The sequence below is a fragment of the Dendropsophus ebraccatus genome, chromosome 8 (assembly GCF_027789765.1).
Source record: "Dendropsophus ebraccatus isolate aDenEbr1 chromosome 8, aDenEbr1.pat, whole genome shotgun sequence".
NCBI classification, from domain to species: domain Eukaryota; kingdom Metazoa; phylum Chordata; class Amphibia; order Anura; family Hylidae; genus Dendropsophus; species Dendropsophus ebraccatus.
The window spans coordinates 7,242,960-7,252,621 of record NC_091461.1 but is presented as its reverse complement, the minus strand read 5'-3'; positions in this window follow the sequence as shown (position 1 = coordinate 7,252,621).

Below are 9,662 nucleotides of genomic sequence, written 5' to 3'. Positions count from 1 at the left end.
TTGCTCAGTGGGAACGGGGCCTAAGAGCGGTCACACTATAGAGTCTATACTGTAAGAGCGGTCACACTATGGTGTATATACTGTAAGAGCGGTCACACTATGGTGTATATACTGTAAGAGCGGTCACACTATGGAGTCTATACTGTAAGAGCGGTCACACTATGGTGTATATACTGTAAGAGTGGTCACACTATGGTATATATACTGTAAGAGCGGTCACACTATGGAGTCTGTACTGTAAGAGCGGTCACACTGTGGTGTATATACTGTAAGAGCAGTCACACTATGGGGTGTATATACTGTAAGAGCGGTCACACTATGGAGTCTATACTGTAAGAGCGGTCACACTATGGAGTCTATACTGTAAGAGCGGTCACACTATGGTGTATATACTGTAAGAGCGGTCACACTATGGAGTATATACTGTAAGAGCGGTCACACTATGGAGTCTATACTGTAAGAGCGGTCACACTATGGAGTCTATACTGTAAGAGCGGTCACACTATGGTGTATATACTGTAAGAGCGGTCACACTATGGAGTATATACTGTAAGAGCGGTCACACTACGGTGTATATACTGTAAGGGCGGTCACACTATGGAGTAAATACTGTAAGAGCGGTCACACTATGGAGTATATACTGTAAGAGCGGTCACACTATGGAGTCTATACTGTAAGAGCGGTCACACTATGGGGTATATACTGTAAGAGCGGTCACACTATGGGGTATATACTGTAAGAGCGGTCACACTATGGGGTATATACTGTAAGAGCGGTCACACTATGGGGTATATACTGTAAGAGCGGTCACACTATGGAGTCTGTAATGTAAGAGCGGTCACACTATGGGGTATATACTGTAAGAGCGGTCACACTATGGGGTATATACTGTAAGAGCGGTCACACTATGGAGTCTGTAATGTAAGAGCGGTCACACTATGGGGTATATACTGTAAGAGCGGTCACACTATGGGGTATATACTGTAAGAGCGGTCACACTATGGTGTATATACTGTAAGAGTGGTCACACTATGGAGTCTATACTGTAAGAGCGGTCACACTATGGGGTATATACTGTAAGAGCGGTCACACTATGGTGTATATACTGTAAGAGCGGTCACACTATGGTGTATATACTGTAAGAGCGGTCACATTATGGAGTCTCTACTGTAAGAGCGGTCACACTATGGAGTCTATACTGTAAGAGCGGTCACACTATGGTGTATATACTGTAAGAGCGGTCACACTATGGTGTATATACTGTAAGAGCGGTCACACTATGGAGTCTGTACTGTAAGAGCGGTCACACTATGGTGTATATACTGTAAGAGCCGTCACACTATGGTGTATATACTGTAAGAGCGGTCACACTATGGTGTATATACTGTAAGAGCGGTCACACTATGGGGTCTATGCTGTAAGAGCGGTCACACTATGGTGTATATACTGTAAGAGCGGTCACACTATGGTGTATATACTGTAAGAGCGGTCACATTATGGAGTCTCTACTGTAAGAGCGGTCACACTATGGTGTATATACTGTAAGAGCGGTCACACTATGGTGTATATACTGTAAGAGCGGTCACACTATGGTGTATATACTATAAGAGCGGTCACACTATGGGGTGTATATACTGTAAGAGCGGTCACACTATGGAGTCTGTACTGTAAGAGCGGTCACACTATGGTGTATATACTGTAAGAGCGGTCACACTATGGTGTATATACTGTAAGAGCGGTCACACTATGGTGTATATACTGTAAGAGCGGTCACACTATGGTGTATATACTGTAAGAGCGGTCACACTATGGTGTATATACTGTAAGAGCGGTCACACTATGGGGTATATACTGTAAGAGCGGTCACACTATGGGGTATATACTGTAAGAGCGGTCACACTATGGAGTCTATACTGTAAGAGCCGTCACACTATGGAGTCTGTACTGTAAGAGCGGTCACACTATGGAGTCTGTACTGTAAGAGCCGTCACACTATGGAGTCTGTACTGTAAGAGCGGTCACACTATGGTGTATATACTGTAAGAGCGGTCACACTATGGTGTATATACTGTAAGAGCGGTCACACTATGGAGTCTATACTGTAAGAGCGGTCACACTATGGTGTATATACTGTAAGAGCGGTCACACTATGGTGTATATACTGTAAGAGCGGTCACACTATGGAGTCTATACTGTAAGAGCGGTCACACTATGGTGTATATACTGTAAGAGCGGTCACACTATGGTGTATATACTGTAAGAGCGGTCACACTATGGAGTCTATACTGTAAGAGCGGTCACACTATGGGGTATATACTGTAAGAGCGGTCATACTATGGTGTATATACTGTAAGAGCGGTCACACTATGGAGTCTCCTATACTGTAAGAGCGGTCACACTATGGAGTATATACTGTAAGAGCGGTCACACTATGGAGTATATACTGTAAGAGCGGTCACACTATGGGGTATATACTGTAAGAGCGGTCACACTATGGTGTATATACTGTAAGAGCCGTCACACTATGGAGTCTGTACTGTAAGAGCGGTCACACTATGGTGTATATACTGTAAGAGCGGTCACACTATGGTGTATATACTGTAAGAGCGGTCACACTATGGAGTCTATACTGTAAGAGCGGTCACACTATGGAGTCTATACTGTAAGAGCGGTCACACTATGGTGTATATACTGTAAGAGCGGTCACACTATGGTGTATATACTGTAAGAGCGGTCACACTATGGAGTCTGTACTGTAAGAGCGGTCACACTATGGTGTATATACTGTAAGAGCGGTCACACTATGGTGTATATACTGTAAGAGCAGTCACACTATGGTGTATATACTGTAAGAGCGGTCACACTATGGGGTCTGTACTGTAAGAGCGGTCACACTATGGTGTATATACTGTAAGAGCGGTCACACTATGGTGTATATACTGTAAGAGCGGTCACACTATGGAGTCTGTACTGTAAGAGCGGTCACACTATGGTGTATATACTGTAAGAGCGGTCACACTATGGTGTATATACTGTAAGAGCGGTCACACTATGGAGTCTGTACTGTAAGAGCGGTCACACTATGGTGTATATACTGTAAGAGCGGTCACACTATGGAGTCTGTACTGTAAGAGCGGTCACACTATGGTGTATATACTGTAAGAGCGGTCACACTATGGGGTATATACTGTAAGAGCGGTCACACTATGGTGTATATACTGTAAGAGCGGTCACACTATGGTGTATATACTGTAAGAGCGGTCACACTATGGTGTATATACTGTAAGAGCGGTCACACTATGGAGTATATACTGTAAGAGCGGTCACACTATGGTGTATATACTGTAAGAGCGGTCACACTATGGAGTCTATACTGTAAGAGCGGTCACACTATGGAGTCTGTACTGTAAGAGCGGTCACACTATGGTGTATATACTGTAAGAGCGGTCACACTATGGGGTCTATACTGTAAGAGCGGTCACACTATGGGGTATATACTGTAAGAGCGGTCACTATATGGTGTATATACTGTAAGAGCGGTCACACTATGGGGTCTATACTGTAAGAGCGGTCACACTATGGGGTATATACTGTAAGAGCGGTCACACTATGGTGTATATACTGTAAAAACGGTCACACTATGGTGTATATACTATAAGAGCGGTCACACTATGGTGTATATACTGTAAGAGCGGTCACACTATGGGGTCTATACTGTAAGAGCGGTCACACTATGGTGTATATACTGTAAGAGCGGTCACACTATGGTGTATATACTATAAGAGCGGTCACACTATGGTGTATATACTGTAAGAGCGGTCACACTATGGTGTATATATTGTAAGAGCGGTCACACTATGGTGTATATACTGTAAGAGCGGTCACACTATGGAGTCTATACTGTAAGAGCGGTCACACTATGGTGTATATACTGTAAGAGCGGTCACACTATGGTGTATATACTGTAAGAGCGGTCAAACTATGGTGTATATACTGTAAGAGCGGTCACACTATGGTGTATATACTGTAAGAGCGGTCACACTATGGTGTATATACTGTAAGAGCGGTCTGGGGGAGTAGGTGAGTAGTAGATGCGACGACAGGGGCTCACATCATGATCTCCTGTCATCTCTGCTGCCAGTCGTTGGGGGGGGGGGGGGGGGGTGAATCGTGCCGCGATCCGCAATAGGACATAGTTTTTCACAGAGCGGTCATGGAACATGTAAATGGCTTCATTCACTTCAGTGGTTCCTAAAATTGTCTGTAGTCGCCGATTTGCGACCACAGACAATTTTATGGCAGGTGTGAATACAGCCAGAGGAAGCTTCATTTTGTGATTCTGATAGACATGGACAGTTTATGTAGTTTGGTAGATGCGCTTGTTGTTGTTTATTGATTCATATTGGCACAAGATTCGATTGGGTTTTCATCGTACCACTTGTATGCCTCACCCCTCTGTCCTCTACAGACTCCTGGACATTAAATGGTCAACTTAATTTGCCAAAATCCACAGTTTTCAGATGACTTTAACAGCCAATTATGTGGAAACCCCCTCTAAGACGTTTTCTTTGATAATACATTTTTACTCAAATCCTCTGAATCCAGTGATCACGTCCCGGACGAGGCCCCAGGAATCCAGTGTAACGCCGCAGACTTCTCCGCTCTTATCTGGATTTTTTATTTACTTTTCTGACATAATAAATGACATTTTTATACGTCCGTGTTCCGGGAGAAGACGATGAAATCAAAATGTTCTTCATTTCTCTGACCGGTTATTTAAGGTATTTTTGAATGTTCCAAATAGTTTCTGAAGTTTTCACGACTCTGACACTTTAACGATTCTCTTCTCCACCTGGGAAATCATTGGAGGGTCGGCGGGGGAGGGGAGGAGTGGTCATCAGAAAGCACTTTACTCTGTAAACACTTCACTCCCAGATCTTTTTACTTCACCTCCTTGTAAACTTTTGTTTTAGCCTTTATGTCCTGGGAGGTTATTCTGGTAGCTGCCCATTAGAGAGACAAAAACAGCCGCATCAAATGTCACGGATGGGAGGAGAACCGACGAGAGAGACTGATAAGTGATGACGCCACTCGCAACCCAGCAACGTTTTTAACTCACAAACGCACAAACACGGGAAGAACAAACAAACTCCATGCTTGTTGTCCTTGATGGGATTTAGGCCATGTCCTGTAAAATTGTCCGTGGTCACAGATCCGTGACCTCGGACACTTTTAGGACCCATTAAAGGGGTTATCCAGTGCTACAAAAACATGGCTACTTTCTTCCACAGACAGCCCCCCTCTTGTCTCCAGCTTGGGCGGGGTTTTGCTGCTCAGTTCCATTGAAGTGACTGGAGCTTAATTGCAACCAGCACCTGAGCTGGAGACAAGAGCCGTGTTGTCTCTGAAAGAAAGTGGCCATGTTTTTGTAGCGCTGGATAACCCCTTTAAATCCTATGTGTGATCATACCATCCGCCCCGTCATCCTTGACGCAAAAAAATAGGAAAGGTCATAGTGCAGATCGTGACACGAATGGCTCTCCCCGCTCCTGTCACCACTCCTGTCTCTTCCAACTTCTGTCATCTGCTCCTGTCACCCGCTCCCATCTCTCCCCCGCTGCTGTCACCTGCTCTCATCTCTCCCCCGCTGCTGTCACCCGCTCCTGTCACCTGCTCCTGCTCTCATCTCTCCCCCGCTGCTGTCACCCGCTCCCGTCCCTCCCCCTCTCCTGTCACCTGCTCTCATCTCTCCCCCGCTGCTGTCACCCGCTCCCGTCCCTCCCCCGCTCCTGTCACCTGCCTTTGTCTCCCCACACTCCTGTCACCCGCTTCTGTCTCTCGCGGCTCCTATCTCTCAGTGCTCCTATCTCCCCCACTCCCGTCACCAGCTCCTGTCTTTCCCCGCTCCTATCAACGCTCCCGTCTCTCCCCGTTCCTGTTAGCCCCCACTCCTCCCCCAGTCAACACCAGCGCGCGCCTCCCAACTCAGCGCATCCAAACAGAGGCAATCAACATACGGCCAGTGTCCACTGTTTTTCACTGAACAGACAAGATCATGCTCCTTGAAAAACACGAAACATGTGAATGAGGCCTTATGAGGTATAATTGTTGAAACAATGGCCATAAACTGTGTCCGATCCAGTACGTACTATTGGTTTATGGGCACAGAGGATGCACCGCTGCTACAGGTGGTTAACACTATGGCGGTAGATAGACGTTGTATGGTGCTGCACTCACAGACAAAGCTGCGGAGCCTCATTTCCTTAATGTGACAGAAGTCATTGAGGGTATTATCAGCTGTCTTGGTCTCTTTGTTCTGACATCTCTATATGAGGGCAGCTCACGGTGCAGTTGAGAGGCTCCATACTGCAGGGATCCCGTCTCTCTATCCTCCGCCGGATTGAGGTGCTAGAATCCCTTTTCATTCGCTCCCTTCGTTTTGCAGAGAAGAACAAAAGCGTGGAGCGATTTGTTGTGTGTTGACATGGCTCCTCCGCCGCCCTCGGCTTGTTAGCGCCACTTAATGAACTCCTTGACGAGTCATTGACAGCTTCTAAATGAGTTTAGAAACTCCTAATTAATCGCGGCGATCGGCCCCATATAATTATGTTATGTTGTACTAATATGGAAATGCAATCCCACGGAGGCGCGGAGGCTGCAAAGAAAAGCCTTGATGTGGCTGCAAACACAAATAAACCCCATGGCCGGCTTCCAGGAACGCCGTCTGTGTCATTTACTGGCCCGGGAAATCAGCAACTTTTGCATTAAGATACTTTTAGCCATTTTCTACTCTTTCAGTGCCAGATCTGTGAACAGATGAGCGGTCGAAGAGCTGATCCTCGTGCGTATGCTGGGTTATATGTGATGCACCTAGTGGCGACAAATGGATGGAAATTGGCCAGTGGAGAAGGCCGCAGTCATTGCCTTTCCCTCAAGTGGGCCCTATCATAGTGTCTATAGAGGTATTGTGGTACCCACAGGTGGCAGGGTGGTGTAACCGTGGTCCCCTGTGAGCCAGTAATGTCTTGTCCGTAATGCTTAAAGATGGTTTTAGGGTAGCTTCACACGTACCGTATTGCTGCGTTTTTAATGCTGCGTTTTTATCGCTGCGTTTTTGGTGCGATTTTTACATGCCAGTGAAATCATGTGAAAATGAAAAAGCGCATGTAAAAAACGCAGCGTTAAATATGCAGCATTAAAAACGTGTGAAGGCACCCTTGATGGGGTTATCCAGTGCTTTAAAACATGGCCACTTTCTTCCAGAGACAGCACCACTCTTGTCTCCAGTTCAGGTGTGGCTTGCAATTGAGCTCCATTTACTTCAGTGGAACTTAGTTTCAACCCCCACCCAATCTGGAGACAAGAGCAGTGGAAATGTGGCCATGTTTTTGTAGCGCTAATAACCCCATTTAACTAGGAGTCCTTTTACATGAACCGATCTCCGTCCGTTTGTGGCCGCAAACAAGCAGCGATCAGTGACATCAATGGTTGTTTGCGTTCCCTTTCGAAGGCTTTATTAAAGGGGTAATTCACAAAAAAAAATTCTTTCAAATCAACTGGTGCCAGAGAATTTTTTTTTAGTCTTTTAGTACTTATCAGATGCTGTATGTCCTGAAGGAAGTGGTGTATTCTTTCCAGTCTGGAGAGGTTTTCTATGGGAATTTGCTGCTGCTCTGGACAGTACCTGACATGGACAGAGGTGGCAATAGATTTTACCACGCACACGAGATGTGATCAGCCGGTGAGTGGCTGTTTTCCTGCTCATCAGCAGATCGCTGACACTGGTAGCCGTTCTTACCAATAAATCAGCCGCTGTAAAAGGGTGAGAAGACGTTTCTTAGGGAATCCATATTTTTCTTCTGATCAGTATTTTTTTGCGGACGTTACGGATTTGCCAAAACTTGCGGATCCCATAGACTTCCATTGGCTACTCCGTACTGCAGTAATGGTCCGTTCTAGGACATGTCCTATTTTGTTTTGTGGTACAGAATGCAGATCAGTAAAACTACGGATCGTGTGAATAGCCCAATAAAAATCATTGTCCCTAATTACGGACAAAATTACGGAACGTGTGAATGAGGCCTGACACTGTAAAAGGGCGGGGTGGGGAGCGTGCGAAAGGCGAGAAGACTTCTGGGAGCAAACTTTACAAAGACTAGGCATTGCTGGAAGACGTCTTCATAGATGTCTGAGCCACACAGAGAGAAAGCAGGTAGTACTGGTGGGATTTTGGTTGTAACTAGTGTGTTACCTCAGCACTATGTGGCAGTAGTATATTTAGTAGTAGTCTGACATTGATCTGATGTAACCTCGGCATAGGTCAGGGACAATCCTTATGGTTGACGTTGTTTTTTGGCCTCATCCTCGGCTCTGACTGGTTGGGGTGGTCCCCCCCCCCCCTCTCCCAGATTACGGTGGTTTCTTTGATGCGTATAGAACCTTTTGATGTGTTTGTACAATCAGAACAATTTCCCATTCATCGAGGACAATGAGAGAACAAGCCGGCAGATTTCTTATTCATGTCCAAATCTGCGGCTTGCAAAATGCGAGCGCATTATTCTAATGTTACAAACCAAGGGCGGCCTGGAAATAACCAACCAGGGTCAGGGGAGCGGAACGCGGATTCGGCAACGTGTCCACTAAAAAACAGCGGTGCACAAATCCCTATCGATGCCTTATTATAGCAGCAGGACCATGCCTGGTTCTATGGGGCTTCCGTTCTGGAATTCATTCCTGCCTTTTGTGCTTGTTCCAGAAACCTCTTCAGCTCCGGGACCCCCCTCCACCCACCGCACTTCTGGGCATTAGAGCCCCCTCACACCTGCAGAGCAGAGCTGCTATATGCTAATGCCCTCTGGCCAGTGCCAGCTTAGGAACACAGCCTCGAAGCCCAGAAATCAATGCAAAGCACCAGCTTGAATACGCACCGCAAGGGTCCCCGCGCCGCTGCCGCCGTGGCACACAGCGGAAGGAAACGCATTAAGAATTTTTCAAGAATGAGAAGACTCCTTATCTAGGACTCAGATGTACAATGTGCTCTTCACATTTCAAAGCGCCTCTGCGTCTTGTTCTTCAGGCTTTGTGCAGTGATCTGAGGCGCCGCATTCGCTCCGTAGGAGGGGAGAAAGGCGTTGGGATCTAATAAGTTACTGTCTATTCCTGCCGCCAGTTCATGAGACTCAATTGTGGTTCCAAGATAGAGAGTTAACACAAGGGCAGACCCACATTTCTATAGCGTCCATCGACCAATCACATTCTCCTGACAGATGAAAGCTGGGCGACGGGTCTAAGATCTAAGAAGCAAAATGGTGAAAACGTGCTAATACTTCAGCAGCGTGTAAGAGTATGGTGGTTGTACCATGATAACTAAGGGGTCATACATTTAAGCCCCACCCCTGAGGATGCCCATAAGACTACTAAACTCCTCCCCCTTTGCAGTCAGGTGTGCAGAACTGTTGGCAAAAGTTGACCATGTGAGTGACCCTACGAGTAAGGCCGCATTCACATGTTACATGTTCTGCATGGAACACGGACATGGAATGCCTGTAACAAACTCCCCCACCCCCGCCTAGGCCGCATCTGTAATAAGATGCTGAGAGCGGGGGAACTGTATACATATGCATTGCGCGGCTGCTTCATTACAGCATGGTGCATATGCTTAC